The sequence below is a fragment of the Furipterus horrens genome, unplaced genomic scaffold, assembly GCF_987537825.1.
Source record: "Furipterus horrens unplaced genomic scaffold, mFurHor1.1.pri manual_scaffold_11, whole genome shotgun sequence".
NCBI classification, from domain to species: domain Eukaryota; kingdom Metazoa; phylum Chordata; class Mammalia; order Chiroptera; family Furipteridae; genus Furipterus; species Furipterus horrens.
The window spans coordinates 65,700,917-65,717,317 of record NW_028327181.1 but is presented as its reverse complement, the minus strand read 5'-3'; the positions used below and the strand labels follow the sequence as shown (position 1 = coordinate 65,717,317).

The window sequence follows — 16,401 nt, the reverse complement described above, 5'->3', positions numbered from 1 at the left end:
TGGTGGACCTCTCTGGGCCCCCATTGCCCATCCTGTTAACTAGTGATGATTAAACCATGAGGTTTAAAGGAGCAACTGCTCCTCAGAGCCCCACCTCTGAGCCTGGCAGGTGGGGTCCCATCAGCGCGTGCTGCATCTCCTCTCCCTGCCCCAGATGCCAGCCCTTACTCCACTTACCACCCCCTGTACCCTTTCATCATATCCTCTGCCCTGCCCTCAGCATATCTCATGTGATTTTCTGAGAAGTTTCTCTTCTCTTTTGTCAAATGTGCAGCTTGCAGGGGGGGATCTCGGCCACCCAGAAGGCCTCCGACAAGGCTTTTCTTTCCCCAAGTTCTTCTAGGGGACAGCAGCCAACACCCCCCTCCCCAATCCCTCAGGGTCTTTCCAGAGCTGGGCAGAATGGGAGCAATCCAAGCCTCTCCTGGGGCTTCCCCGTCACCTATCATCATGAATTTGGTGCTCCAAGAACACCCTACCTTCATTACCTTCATCCCACTTTTCCCCACACTCTGCCTGGACCACTTGCCTGGTAAAGCCCAGGTCATCTGGCTGTACCCCAGCTGCCCTCAACAAAGCATGTCAGTCCTCAGAGGTGAGGGTCACTGTTAGCTACCCCATGGTGATCAGTGTGTAAGGCATGATAGGCCAGTCCATCATCATCGTAGACCAGGACATTTAACAGCAATGAATCACTGGAAGAGAGGGGCATTCCTTTATTGTTATCTTTTAATGAATTTGATTCAATCAGCCTCAGTCCTTGTCAGTCTCCAGCCTACAACCACGTCCTTTACTCTCTCTCCCTCTTTCTCTCCAACAGGAGAGTAAACTTAGGGCTCAGAACATCAGACTGGAAGCTGCCTCAAGTTCAAATGGAAAAGCAATGTTTGTTTTGATTGTGTTTATAGCAAGCAATATTGGTTTCAAGTTTATAGCAGTTATACAATATTACTTTTCAAGATGAATGTATTTAAGTTAAAAAAAACAAAAAGTCATGTTAAAGAAAACCACTAAGGATACAGTATAAGAGAAAGGTGTTATGATGGTAGAGGACCCAAACTGAGGGTGTGCTTTAGCTGGAAGAAACTCCATAACAGTGAGAATTCTAGGCCCTTAAGAACAGCTGGTAGATAAGGGGTTTGGATCCCAGAGCTTCTTACTGTGCCCTGTGATCCCAGCTCTGAAGGTGTCACTTACCCTTAGGATGAACTCCATCTCTTTTCCTCTGTCCAGTCATTCATTCATCAAGGTAAGTATGTTTAAAAAAAAAGGGGGGGGGCGCTAAAATACCAAAAGTGGCTGAGCAGGGAGCCCCATGCAGCACCACATTCGGGCTCGGGGAGGTGAAGTTGGGGAGAAGAGAGAGGGAGTCAGCAGGCAAAGTCTCTGGTTATGGGATGGCTTCCAAGGTCTGGGTTCAGTCAGGTGAGACCTGGGCTCGTTGGAGTCAGGCTGCGGGTATGTGGGTGTCCGGATGAGGGTGGCCATCTGCTTCTGCTATACATGTGACATGTCTGAGTCAGGGTGGTGTGCCCAGACAGGTCTGCACCATGATCAGAAGGTTAAATGGAAAGACTATAGAGAGTCACTTGTTAAAATTGTGTCATAGGAAGACCACACATTGAGAAGTCATAAGCCCTAGATTCTGATTTCAGTTCTGATTGCACCTGATTGCAGAACCTTGAACAAGTTGCTTTACCTCCCTGGGCCTCAGATTTCTCATTTGAAAAATGTCAGCAATGGGTCATATTTCTTATATGGGAAAAAGTAAAAGTGAGGTCCACTGAGGCAGGAACCTTGCCTGTTTCATGAGTTATAAAGTAGAGCCTGTCTCTGTTCCATGTTAAGTTCTAATTATTTTCATAAATTAATATGTGAAGTGTCCAAAAGAAACATCCTTCATATGGTAGGTTCTTGAAAATGATAGTTCTAATGGCAACTGTCTTTCCTCTGTTCCTAGCAGCACTTTTCCACAATGAGGATGAATCCACAGCAGGGCAATAAACAGGGAGGCTAGTTGAGTTCAGTAGTTCCCTGAGGTTTCAAAGAGACTTCAAAATTGGCAGGTGCATGGATCCCAGTTTCTGGGTTCAGCAAAGCACCTGTGTGCAAGCTCCAAACTCCAGCTTGTTAGTTTGCCCTGGGTGGGGAGAGAAGCAAGATTCTGCACTGAAACCCTGGCCATTGAGCAGGATAGAGAAATGCTGGCGAGCAAGAGAGAAAGGTCAAATAATTTATTATTTTCCTCTTGAAATGCATCCAAAGACCTGTGTTACAGGGAAAAACCACGAGAAAGCATGTGGACTTTCCCAATCATAGTGACTAAGACTCGCTCCTATTTTCTGGAGCCTCTGTGGGCTTGAATGCGACCCCTTGTTCTACAGAAAAACAGACTCAGACACATTCCTTCCTTCTGAGCCCCAGCCACCCACAAGGGTGGACCAAGTTGGCTGCATTTTACAAGCAGTCTTAGAGCAGAAAGAACAAATAGCTTCTCTTTTTGTAACTTCTCCTGTGTTCATTCAATAGAACATCATTAAGCATCTTCTTGGTCCAGGCATTATCTATGTATTATGAACCCACAGATAAAAATGGAGGAGTCGAGGAAGACCAGGAATTGCAAGACAGTATGATAGATAAACATTTGTTTAGGGTAAACACAGATGCTGTAGATCTGGGTTCTGCAGGATGAGTAGAAGTTGGTCCAATAAAGGAGAAGGATAAGATCCTCCAGGAAAAGGAAACAGTTTGTGCAAAAACCCAGAATTGTCCCCCTGGTTGGAGGGGAAGGAAAAGAAAGGTCTCTACAAATCAGCTTGGCCTTTCTGGAACAAGGGTTTATGAGGCAAAAGAGGAGGATTGAAGATGGAGAGGGAAGAAGGATCAAGCCATGGCAAGCTCTGGGCGGGCACACTGAGGGATCTAGAGTTCATCTTGAGGACAGAAAGGAGCCATAGAAGGATTCTCAGTAGGGAAGAGACCAGCTGGGTTGACATTTCAGGCTTTGGCATAAGGGTGGGGGACAGATTACAGGTGTATGACTAGGGGCTAAGAGCCCAGCTGGGAGCCTTGCAGTGTCCAGGAAAAGAGTTTTAAAAACCTTAAGAAGACTTCCGGCCAAGATGGAGGCCTAGACAGACACTCTGCATCTCCCTCCACAACTAAGAAGGAATACAACTACCTCAAAACTAGAAACAACCAGAAGTTCTAGAAAATCAAACTGCATGGAAGTCCAAAAAACAAAGATATAAAGAAGAAATACTCATCCAGACAGGTAGAAGGGGTGGATCCAGGATGGAGAGGATGAGGTGTGGTGGTGGCAGCAGAAGCAGCAGCAGCTGCAGCAGCAGTAGCAGCGGCAGGCAGTCAGGTGGAAAGAGCAGTCACACATTTTAAAAAGTCAGGAGGGATACATGGGGAGCATTCCCAGCTCCTCACAACTCACTGTCCCAACACCTGGGAAAATCAAGTCTCATTGTTTCTGACTGTGCAGACCAGTGGGGGTTGGGGTGGAGGCATAAACTGATGGTCTCTCAGCAGAATCTGCTTATTTAAAGGGCCCCCATGGTCCTAGAACATCTGCCGACCCACCCACTCTAGGAACAACGGCCAGGGTAGCAGCTAGAGGGATGCCAGTTCGGTGCATAAGTGGGAGAGGTGCCTGGAAAAGGGGTGAGTGCTGGGTAGGTGGCATTGTTCCCTTTCAGACCCCCTCCCCACATACAGCACCACAACGTGGTGAAACAGGTCACCCTGTACTGATGAATCCCTAAGGCTCCACCCCTTACAACGTAACAGGAGTGATAGCTCTACCTGGGTCGCAGAGACAAACAAACACAGGGGCCTGTCAGAATGAGGAGACAGAGAATTATGGCCCAAAAGGGGAAATGGATCAAGGTTCCAGTGGGAGAACTAAGCGATGAAGAGAGAGCCAATCTAACAGATGAGAAGATAGACAACCTAACAGACACAGAATTCAAAACACTGATGATAAAGATGCTCACAGGCTTGACAGATATGCTTGAGTATGGCAGACGCATAAGAGAAGAAGTGAAGGCTATGCTAAGTGGAACGAAGGAAAATCCACACAAAACCAATGGTGAAGGAAAGGAAACCAGGGTTCAAATCAATTATTCAGAACTAAAGGAAGAAAAAAAAATTCAACCAGTGCAGAATGAGGAAGCAAGAATTGAAAAAAATTAGGAATATTTCCCAAATTTTGCGAAGGAGTTGGACATACAGGTCCAGGAAGTGTGGAAGGTCCCGGGTGAGCTGGACCCAGAGGGGACAACACCAAGACGCATCATGATTGAGATGCCAAAGGTCAAAGATAAAGACAGAGTCCTGGGGGCAGCAAGAGAGAGGCAGAGAGTTGCCTACAGGGAGGGTGTCTATAGGACTATCAGCTGATTTCTCAGAGGACACTTTGTAGGCAGGAAGGGACTGGCAAGCAGTATTCAAGGTGATGAAGGGCAACCTGCAACCAAGATTACTCTATCAAACAAAGCTATCATTTGGAATGGAAGGACAGATAAAGTGCTTCCCAGACAAGGTAAAGCTAAGGGAGTTCATCATCACCAAGCCATTAATATATCAAATGTCAAAGGGACTTACTTAAGAAAAAGATCAAAACTATGAACACTAAAATGACAACGAACTCACAAGTATCAACAAATAAATCTAAAAAATAAAAACAAAATCCAACTAAGAAAACCAGAATAGGAACAGAATCATAGGTATGGGGATCATTTGCAGGGTTATCAGCTGGGAGGGGGAAGGGGGAGAAATGGAGATATGGTGCAGGGACTAAGAAGCATAATTGGTTGGTACAAAATAGACAGGGGGAAGTTAAGAATAATATAGGAAAAGGTGAAGCTGAAGAACTTATAGGCATGATCCATGGACATGAACTAAGGGGGGGTGGGATTGCTGGAGGGAAGGAGGGTACTGAGCAGAGGGGAGCAAAGGGGAAAAAATTGGAACTACTGTAACAACATAATAAAATATACTTAAAAAAAACAACCACCAAAAACCTGAAGAAGAAGAATGTCCATTAGGATGATCAGGATGGGGCTGGGTTTGATAGAAGAGACCAGGATGACATCCATGTTTCTGCTCAATCTGCTGAACCAAAATTCTGCTCCTTGAAGTCATGTAACATGTTTTATGAGTTACAGGGTAGTGCAAGCAGCTAGCATACTGTCTTGTACAGAATAGATCTTTGGTAAAACTTTGTTAAAGGATGAAGGGATGAATGAGTGGGTGAGTAAATGAATGAATGAGTAAAAACTTCCTCTAATAGCAGGATGTCACTGCTGTCTAATCGATGTTGGTTATCACATCTGGCTTTAGCTTCCCTCTAGGGAAAGTGAAAGCCCTAGACAGATGAGAGTGGCAGGAAACTTCAGTTTGCTCAGACTAGAAATCCCCCTCCTTCTCTCCAAAAAGCTCAGCTGGAGCCAGTGGAGATAGAGCTCTGGCAGGAAGAGGATTCCTGCTCACTGTGCTGGCCTTGGCCACCTGCCTGTAATGCCCCATGGGGCTCCGTTGGGGATTTCATTCTGTAGCTGGGCACCTGGGCATGGGAGACACATCCTGGCTGTGGATGATGATCTGACTGTGTGGTCCTATTCAGTCACTTAATCACTGAGCCTCAATGAGGGTGGTGTCACAAGATTGATCTAAAGATCTCAGAGGCAAGGCTGTTGAAGATACGTACTGCAGACAAATTTCATGCTAGGAGTTTGTGTGAGAGATCAGCACAGGAAAAAAAAACCAAATTTAGAGCTTTACTTCTGTTTTTTGCTCTTCAAATGTTCCTGGCCAAAGTGGTTAACTTCTCTGAATCCTAGGTTCTCAATTATAAAATGGGAAAATAGAGCGCTGATTACAGCAGGCTGTGTAGAGACCAGGAATGAGAGGCAATGTGCAAGTGAACTTGATCAACTAGAAAATGCAAAATACCTCTAATCTAATAATGGTAAACTCAACACAAGGATGGCTCTTCTTTGGGAACAGATTGTTCACTGGCCTTAGAGAGTTCTCCACACTGAACACAGGCAGGTGTTCCTGCAGTTTGGAGACAGGCATGTGAATGACCAATAGTTAACATGTTCCTGCCTCAGTTTCCCTTCTTAATGCTACAGATGGCTGAAACCATGTCTATAAAGAGCTCTGTGGCTAGCCTCTGACCCAGAGGTATAACTCCCTTAGGGTAACTTCTTCAGGTTTAAAGGTATGAAGTAGGAATGACTGTAAGAGTTTTATCCAGAATCCATGCTCAGAGATTCTGCAAATCCCTTACCAAAGGCTGCTGATGCTCCAAGTCCCTTGTGGTAGAGGAAAGACTCCTTCCCAGAAAAGAAGTCAGAGACCCAAGTATCAGCACCAGCCCTTAGGCCAAATTAGGGCCCAAGATAGCCCTAATTTGCTGTGTGACCTTGAGCAAGTCACTGCTTTCTCCTTGATTCTGAATCCTCATTCTGCAAAACATGGCTTTGGTGCCACTGTCTCTTCCACACCTTCCCATTCTCAACCTAGACATGCAATGCTCATGTCAACCAACCCTCTTACCTGTAAACCCACAGGTGCAACTGTGGTCTCTTAAGCTGACAAAGTGTTAGGAACCCTAAGCTCTGATTGGCATGGAGAACAGACCATGAGCAAAGAGGGTCTCAAGTCAGAGTTGCCTCTTGATTTCCCCAAGGGCATGAATCCAGTAGGCCCCAGAAAGGTGGAAGAGCTGTTTGCTTCACAAGATGCAAATAATGGGGAAAGAAAGGCTAGTCTGGTTTTCTTTTTCCTAGAAGGTTTAGACACTAATACCACCCGGAAAAATTGATGTTGTCCTTCAAAGGGATGTCTGATGTAACCAAAACTGCCAGTTTAGATGATGACAAGTCTCCAGAGATGAAAAAGAAATGAGAGAAAGAAGAAATGGTGAACTAGAAAAGAACAACTCAAAGAAAAAAATGAGCAGAAGCTGATGACCAGAAAGGGAACAGAGTCTGGATGTTCAGCCCAGAGCAGTGAAGATAAGAACTGTATTACAAAACACATCTGAGAATCAGAAATGAGGAGGATGCGGTTTTGGCCAGGATGTGAGTGCAGACCCTACTGAGGACTCACTGGGTTTCAAATCTGGGTGTGGGGTTGCTTTTTCTTACTGAGATACTTGGCAAAGCAGTATTGGAGAGTCCAAACTGGGCTGGTCATAGATGTGAAAAACCTGCTTTCCAATCCTTGCTCTGTCACCTTCTGGCCCTTGAACTTGGGCATGATTGTCTCTGACCTGCTCATTTTGCAGGGCTGTTAGGGGTATGAAGTGAAATAACACTAATGTTGGGCTTGTGAGCACGAAGCCTGATGTCCTATCTAATGGGGAATTTCCAAAACTGAGATATTTCCTTTCTCTGCAGCTGCCTCAGAAGTGAAGCAGTGATGTGATAAATAAAACTCAGAATTAAAAGAAGATTCAGACATTTCTCATTTCCCTTCTGCAGAGGAGAGCCCAAGATAGCCAACCACTCAGTCAAGGTATTACAGTGAGTCAGTGGGAGGCATAAGTCTGTTGGATGGATGCCCCGTGCAGCTCAGACCCAGTCAAAACACAGTCAACGTGCAGGAGCCAATTTTCTTTCAGACCTTGAGCTGTTTGTTTAACTGAGGTCTAACCATTCCCTGACTCTTCACTCATTCATTCAGAACATATGTGCCTAGTACAGAGCTCATGTTCAGCACAGACTAAGCACTTAATTACCGCTAGTTAAGTGAATAAATCAATGAATGGTAAGTACATGAATGAATGAATGTTAACCCTGTCTTAGGTGCTGAGACAGAGTCATAGAAGAATAGGTAGATTTTACCTGTCCGTGCTTACAGTGTGGTGGTGCAAGCTGTGCCCCAGTGTTGTAAAGAGGAAAGTGTAGAGTTTTAAGGGAAGACAAAAGATTGTGTGTCCAGAAGACTTCTTGGGCAAATTCTAGCTACCTTTCCAGACAAAGAAAACCATGCATTCAAGGGCCACATTCTGGGAAAGATAAACCAATTGGTGTTACTACAGCTAATGGTATTTAAAAATAGTGAGTCATAAGTGAGATGTGGCCTGAAGGGTATGCTGGGCCCAGGTCAGGCTTCTTGGTGGCCATCCTGAGAAATTGGGCTCCATCAAGTAGATCGGGGGAGCTGCTAAAACATTTTTAGCAGATAAGATTGGTGGTTTGGGATAGATAAATTTGCCAGCAGTATAAGAGATAGGCCAGATGGTAGAGTTTTCTCTTGCAGGAAATCGCATCCCACTGTTTTGCTAGACCGAAAGCTGAGGCAGGGCTGTTTGGGATGAAGAGGAAATGGATGCATGAGATGCTTCAGAAGTGCAATGGACAGATCTCAGTGACCAACTGGACGTGAAAGGATGTGGTGGAAAATCTGAAGATGAATCTCTGCTTCCTAGCTTGGCATTCTGGGTGAGTGGACATCTGAATACTTTATGGAGGAAGCAGATGTGGGAGTAGTGTGATGAGACCAGGGACTGTGGATTAGGATTTATCTGTGCTCCTTGTGATCAGCATTGTACCTGGCAGAGCAGGCACACAGTGGTGGCATCAAGAGATGCTTTGGGGAACTTGAAAATCCTTCCTCAAAAAATTCTCCATTGACTTCCCACCTAAAGTGACCCCAAATAAATAAACTAAAGGAAAATAATATGCCTCTTGGACAAATACAACCTCAACACTAGGTCTCTACTACATCATCCAACCAAACTATTTCTTAGGTAGAAATTTTGCATCTGCCACAGAGACTTATTACATCTTGGTTGAAAGAAGAAAATATAGAAAGGAGGAAGGGAGGGAGGGAATGGAAAGATGCAGAGGGAAGGATGAACTTTCTGGAGTTGAGTGGCATCTACATATAAATGTCCTGTGGGCAGAGGAAAAACTCCAGTCTAGAGCTCATCTAAAGAGTAATTTCCTGGGTAATGAGAGTTTAAATGTGGAAATCCATAGGAAAAGGAGTCTAGACCGAAGGTTACAAATTCCACTATAATGGGGCCAGGTAGATAATATAACTCAGTGAAGGGAGCCCCGAAATAGATAACGGTAGACAATGGAGAGGTTGTGGGGGAGCTGGGAGGCAGAACAGAGAAGGGGGCATCTCTGGCGAACCTGCAAAGCTATGGTTCTTCCAAAGGGATGAGCCAGCTGTTTGCAAATTCTTGTGAAGAGTAAGAATAAAAGTATGAATCCTTAGAGAAGACCAGTCTTTAAGGAAACACAGAGAAGAGACGTCGGTGAATACAATGAAAAAGGGAGAGGCAGAGTAGAAGGCGAAGAGCACAGATCCCCAGACACCACAGGAAGGGACAGGATATCCTGAAAGAGGGAGTGTTAACTCAGCAGTGGTTTCTCGTTGGATCGGAGTCATGAAGAATTCTCTGTAGTTATGAAACAACGAGGAGTCACTAAGGAGACCATACAACTTTCAGTTGAATGATGGCTGTAGAAAGTAAATGGTAACAAGTTAAGTGATTAACTGTAAGTGAGACTGTTGAGACCCACAAGCAGAGATCAATTACTCAATAATTTTTCCTAGGAAAAGAAAAAAGGAGAGAAGGGAGTATCTTAAGGGAAGATGGGGTTAGGAAGAAATTGGCTTTTTTTTTTTTTTTTTAATAGTGAAGAACACTTGCACATGCTGGTTGGAAGAAGGGAGAGGAAGAATGGAAAAAAGGAGATAGAAAGGCATGGAGTTCATGGAGAAGGCTAGGTTCTGGACAAGGTTGCTGGAGAGCAAGGATAGAGGCTGACTAGTGACCCCCAACAAGGGGGACCAGCTCTTCTCCTAATGCAGGAGAGAAGAGATGCAATATCATGAAGACAGAATTAAGTTTTGATCTTGGCCTGAGGGTGAACATCGAAGGAATAAGTACCTCATAGTGTCTGCTTTTTAATTTTTTTTTAATCGTAGTTTTCATTCAACATTACTTAGTATTAGTGTCAGGGGTACAGCATAGAGGTTAGACAGTCATATACTTTACAAAGTGTTCCCCCTGATATTTCCATTACCCCCCTGGCACCACCTGCAGTTATTACAATATTACTGACTATATTTCCCATGCAGTGCTTTACATCCCCATGGCTATTAGTAACAACCAATCTGTGCCTCTTAATCCCTCACCTTTTTCACTCAGTCCCCTAACTCCCCTCCTCTCTGGCAGCCATCTGTCTGTTCTCTGTATCTCATCATCTCTGCTTTTAATGGGGAAGATATGGTCTCCTGAGACTGCTGAAGCCTGAGGCTGGAGCAAGAGCTGGAGGGAATGGGGATTGTCTGAGTTCCACTGTGGAGCACGGCAGAAGGAAGCAGCTAGGAAAATGTGAAAGGACTGCTGGCCCAGGCAACAGAAGAGCAAGACTTCCAGCAAGCCTGACAACCTGGGAGTGATCAGGACTAAGGGAGGCGATCAGGTGGTCTGGGTGCGGGCACTGACCTATGGGGAGACAGAATCACAGAAACAGAGAATCAGCACGGCTGAGGCTGGGCCGGGAAGGAAGGGAAGCCAGGTAGGGACGGAGAGACCTGGAGGAGCTGACACAGTGGTTATAGAGTTGCTGAAGGGGAAGAAAGGGGGAGGCTGCGGTCAGAGGAAAGGATTACTAAGTTTAATACCATGAAATGGAGAAGTTCAGGGAGATGACAGAATCTAGAAAGTGACCATGAAGCAGAGACTGAAATGATGTAGTGGTGAATTTATTTGAACAGGGACCCAGAGGATGCAAGAGAACTTCCTTATTAGTTCATTTACATCCCCTAACATTTCCTTCCCTTAACCTTCCACCTCCTTACCAAGTCTTCCATTTATACAGTGGATGGAGATGACCTTGAAAGGTGATCATTAGGATGAAAGGAAAGGAAAATAACCAGGAGAAGGAAAGCACAGGCCGAACATAAAGAAGACTGGCCGGTCTTGGAGGGAGAAAGACTGGATTTCCATCCCAGCACTTGTACTTCCCTTCCACCCCCCAGCTCCCTTGTCCTTGAGCAAGTCAGCTCTGAGCCTCAATTTCCTCATCTGTAACACGGGGACAATGATACCAGTTTCACCCACATTACCATGCTCTTGTTAGAGTCACATGGTTTAATGACTCATAAAACACACATAAGAAATTATGATTGTGGGTGCCCAAGGCCTACAAGTTTGACATCTTCCCTTGTTAACAGCACACAAATTCCAGAAGGCATTCAGTAACTACTTAAAATGAATGTTTATCATCATCATGAAATCAGAATTGTAAAATGGCAAAGCTGGTCATAATTTTGGGGATACATCCTAACTGTATTGGGAGCAGAGTGGGGAAAAGAAAGTGGGCACCTCGTATGTGCTGGAGCAGTGAGCGGTCCACAATAAAGAAGTGTGTTTGTGTTACTAATATAGTCCCTCCTGTTACCTTGGGGCACCAGTGGCTCATACTCTGTTACTATGTTCATTTAATCACTGGCACCCCAAGTTGTCCAGATCAGAGGGAAATTGAGTCATTTGTGCTGAAGCACCCTCTCCCAACTTCCTCGCAGTGCCCAAGAACCTTGGCGATCTATCCATTCCAGCTGACAAATCCCGCTAATAAATTTCCAGCAAGGTGAAAGCTGGGTTGCTTGGCCAACAGATCAATAACCAGGCCTCCTGGCAGCCATGGCTTCTGTCACTTCCCAGAGGGTTACCTGTGTACCCCACACCACCCACAGCTTTCCCCTCTTTCTTGCTCTGACAATGGCCCCTGGTAGTCTTGGCCATGGTGCCACCCTTGGGCACCCATGGTTGCAGCATCTCAATTTGAACTCACAGGTTTGGCCATTGCCCTGAAAACATGACTATTACATGCACATGGAGGGCCCAGGAGGTCTTCCATCTCCGTTCCCACCACCTGACTTCCCGGACAGGCTTGGAACTCAGGCCACCCATTGAGTGAGAACCCCCTCAGACTCTCAGAGAGTGCCTAATAATTTTGGATTCAAAAGAAAGGACCTCAATTCCTCTCCATTTGGGAGGTCTCTGGGTTCTTAAGCAGATGTCTGTTTGTTCATTTCCTCCCCCATGTCCAGCTCTGCGTAGCAAAGGGGTTTAGGAGGGCCGTCGCTCCTTTTGGCCACCCATCTACAGCAAGTGCCTACTTGTATGGGGCCTCAGTAAGATTCCTCTAAACAAAGACTCTTTGTCCTAGAGAAAAATGCCGCTGGCAGTCTCCCTGGAAAATGTTAAGATATCCCACCAGGCGCTTCCTACAACACTCACACATATCACACAGAGATGATCTGCACTGATTTATGAGGGCATCATTCTTTTTATCATTTTAAGTTAATCAGGGCCGGGACTCTCAACACTGGGATCTCTACAGCACCTTCTAGCTCCAATTCCCTCACCTTCCCAGTCCATTCTTTTTTTTTTTTTTTTTTTAATATCCCAGAAATTTATTTAATGTTTGCTTGATACATTTATATAGAAAGGTTGGGACTATTTGCTTTGGGTGCCCCTGGTAAATCACATGGAGGCACTGACAAAGGGGTGTCAATCTGGAGACGTCAGAAATGGAAAACCCAATTTTATGACTGTTCTTAGCTTGAAGATTTGTCTCTAGTGAAATTAGGCCACTCCCTTAAAAAATGCTCAATGTGTTGGAGCTACTGTGTGAAAACAGCTGACATTTTAGGAGGGCATTTCACGTTCTGGTTTGTTAGAACATTTAAATACTTGGAAATAAAAAATATTCAACTTTGAAGTTTTCAATACTGGAAAACTTTTAAGTCTAGGGTTTTTAGCCAGGAAGGGCTGTTTTGTGTTCCTTAAACTGGACTCTTTCCTATAAAGTTAATCTTCGGCTTTGGCTTCCATTTCTTCTGCATCGTCATCTCCATCCACTTCTGCATTTTCTCTCTCAAGCCTTTCCAGCTGCCTTGCAAGTTCGGTTTCATCTGTATCTGTGACCACTTTGGGCTCCATTTGAACATTGAAGACACCCCTCTTTTCTTCAATCTTTTCTTTAATAACAGCCATAGCTTGATTGAGGACAGAGAGGCCTTCTGTCCTCTCCAGGGTTGTTGTAGTCATCACATACCGAGGAGGAGCTATTAGATTAATCTTGATGGGCATGGTTTCTGTAGAACAATTCAAACCTGCTCTCAAAGCTTCTTTTACGGCATCAATGCCTTCGTAACCATAACAAGCCACTTCAATATCTGCTCGAATTTTGACAGCCTGTGGGGTCAAACGCCTATTAATATTGTTAATGAGTACTTCCCGTTCATCTTCATTCAAATCTAAACTATCCAAAATAGATGGGTCTGAGACTGCGTGCTTAAATGCATCATAGGCACCGAATCCGGGTCTCTTGTATTTGTCATCAAAGACCCAAGCGGTCCTCTGGAACAGGCTTTCCAACTGCTCACCCTTGGTGCACTCTAACACCTCAGCAACATGACGAAGGATGCTGTAAACAGTTTTGGATTTGGTGAATTTATCTTCACATTTGATTGCTTCCTCTGGAGAAACTCTTCTTTTCGACAAATCAATGTATCCTTTTTCTTTGTCCACTTTAATGACAACCACACATTCATTCCTGCCAATTCGGATGAGTTTGTTTATGGAACGAATACGTCTTCTGGACAACTCACTAAGAAGAATCATGCCTTCAATATTGTTGTATTCCAACAGGCTGACGTAAGCCCCCATTTCAGCAATGGATCTTACATTCACCATCACTACATCTTCTACCTCAGGAAATTTGTGTTGATAAAATCTACAACTTAGACCTGGCATTCTGAGGTATACGTGTGAATACCGTGGCTGAGTCCCCGGCTGCGCTCTTGAAACTGAGAGAACAGCAGTGATCCACTCGCAGCAATCGCCGATTCTCCTCAACGTCCCAGTCCATTCTTCATCATATATTTGTTCTGTGCTTAATGCTGGGTGGTGGCGCGGGGGGAGGGGGGGATGAACTACACAATCTCTGCTCTGGATGGATTGTGTCAAACTCCACAATGTGCTGCCAAGTTCCTCTCATTACCTGAGCTATATCTTTAGCAATAAAAAGTTGCTAAGTTGAATTATTTGGGAATGCTTTGTTTTAAAATCTTGCAGCTAAGTCATAAGAGGTGTGTGTGCTTTGGAAAACCATTTCCCCAACTTCTTCCCACCCCCAGACAAATGCCATCTGTATTCTCATTCGGACTTTCAGATTCTAAATGATAATAAATGCTTTTGAATGGAGCCCCGCTTTGCAACCTGGGGCGCCACCAGGAAGCCAGCTGAAACTGAACCAGCAAAGAAAGCGCTATTCTGGGCAGTTGAAGTTTCCCTTTTTCAGTACGCAACATTTTGCAACCAAGAAAGAGAAACAGATCATCGGCAAAGAAGGGTCTATGGGGTCCCCAAAATCACTTTCTGCCTCCTGGCTGTCCCCCTAGCACTGCTACTATCTGGTTCCCAAAGAAATAAGTGGGGAGCTTGGGAAACCAAAAGTCTTGCTTCTTCACTCATTCTCCTCTCTGCTGTTAAACAATCCCACAATTCAGATGTCTGGGGAAAATGACTTGAAATTCTTGGACTGTTCATATATTTGAACAATGTTTATTGAGGGCCTACTATGTGAAAGGCACTGTACCAGGTGCTGGGATCTAGTATGGGGAAGGGCCATGATAGGGGATGGAGCATGGAGAGTTCTAGAAGTGGAGGGGGACTGCCAGAATGTGAATGTCTAGAGAGAGAACTGGCTGCCATGTGAGTAGCAGAGTCTCTAACTCAATTCTGGGGCTGCCTCGCTGACCCTTCATTTTTTCTGTTAGTCCTAAAGGTTCTCTCTCTGTCCACAGCAGACAAGAGAACAGAGATGAGAATGAACTTAAGAAATCTAAACCTCACTGCATTATATAATAGACACTCAGTAAACTTTCATAGCAAGACATAAGAGTGGAGGCTTGGGCTGTGCATTGGGGCACACAGATCTGTTGCCTGGGACTGGCTGTGTGCAGCCCTGAAATTGCCTGAGGGCTGTAGCTTGCTCAGGCCCTTAAGGTGACACAGCTGTTTACACACTGCTTACAAAGCACCCTTGGTTTATTATTTCAAACAAGTCGCATGACAACGTTAGAAACAGCTGTCTTACTAATCAAACTTCACAGAAGAGGCCCAGAGAGGTCAAGTGACTTGTGCAAGGCCACACAGTAGATAGAGGAAAAGCCGGGCTTCTGGCCCTAGTGTTCTGACACTCTCTGGGGCTCTTTACATGAGACTGGATTGATTCTTCTTTCTCCCCCCTCTTCTCTTCCTCCCCTTTTTTCTTTCTTCTTTTCTGCTTGTATCTTTTTCCTGTTAGTGCCACCCAGCCTGGCCAGCATAGCCCCTACCTCATGTATCCTACACTTTAGCCCAGAGGTGCCCAAACACACACTGGCAGGCACCTGAGGATGAGGAGAGACCTTAGATAAAGTATAGCTTCACACAGTAAAGTTACAGGTTGTAATTCATCAGGTCTGGGATGGAGACCAGAACTCACTATGGTTGATAGGTGCAATGGCACTAACTACTTAGAAGGGATGCCTTTGTTAATCTGAGGGAAGCATGGAACCTGCTCTGCAGAAAAATCCACAATCACATAAATGTGGAAGATAATCTCAGATGGTTCCTGGAGCCTAGCCAAGAGCCTCAGACAGAACCCTGGTCTAGACAAAATGAAGTGCTCACTGTTTCCCACAGCTGTCCGGCTTCCTGACTCCGAGCCCTTTTAAGGACCAGAAATGCAAGCCGTAGGTCTACCCAGAATCTGAAGAATCAGGACTTGTACTTTAACAAGCCCCAAAGGGAATGTGTAAGCACCTTAAATTTGCAGTCTCCCTAAGTTTGCACCAAAATGCACCCTTTCCCACCGAATAATCACCCAAGCCTCAAAACCTGTCAGCCATTGAGCGTATCTTACATGTCCCGCCACAAGGGCTTCCCTGAGCCCCTCAGCGGGGGCTCTCACAGCTGCGTGTCTCCGGCTACTGCACTAACTCTGTGTGATGTGTTTCCCTCCGGTGCTCTTAGCACAGGTGTTGAAATAAGGATTCAAGGAAAGGCCGTCTCTACCACCTGCTCCTCATGATCTCTGTTTCCCTAAGACTCCCGAAGTTCAGCGCCTTCACGGGAACATGCTCACCAATCCCCTTGATGTCCTGGGCTCACCTCTCAGGCCACCATGGGCAACACAAGCCCCGAGGCGGCTTCCCTCCAGCTGTGCTACCCTTGGCTACAATCTAAGGAGGGAGCTGTCAAGTGCCTCACAGTGCTGTTATCCTGCCAGTTTGCTTAGATTTGACCCCCTCACCCACAACAGCCCCCTCAGCGTAGGGCTCAGGTGCTGATGACCTGTG

The 16,401-nt window shown here is 45.4% G+C and overlaps 1 pseudogene; it reads right to left on the bottom strand.

Moving 5' to 3' along the window:
• Positions 1–12,446: 12,446 nt before the first annotated feature.
• Positions 12,447–13,909, bottom strand: LOC149998096 (eukaryotic translation initiation factor 2 subunit 1 pseudogene; annotated as a pseudogene).
• Positions 13,910–16,401: the final 2,492 nt, after the last annotated feature.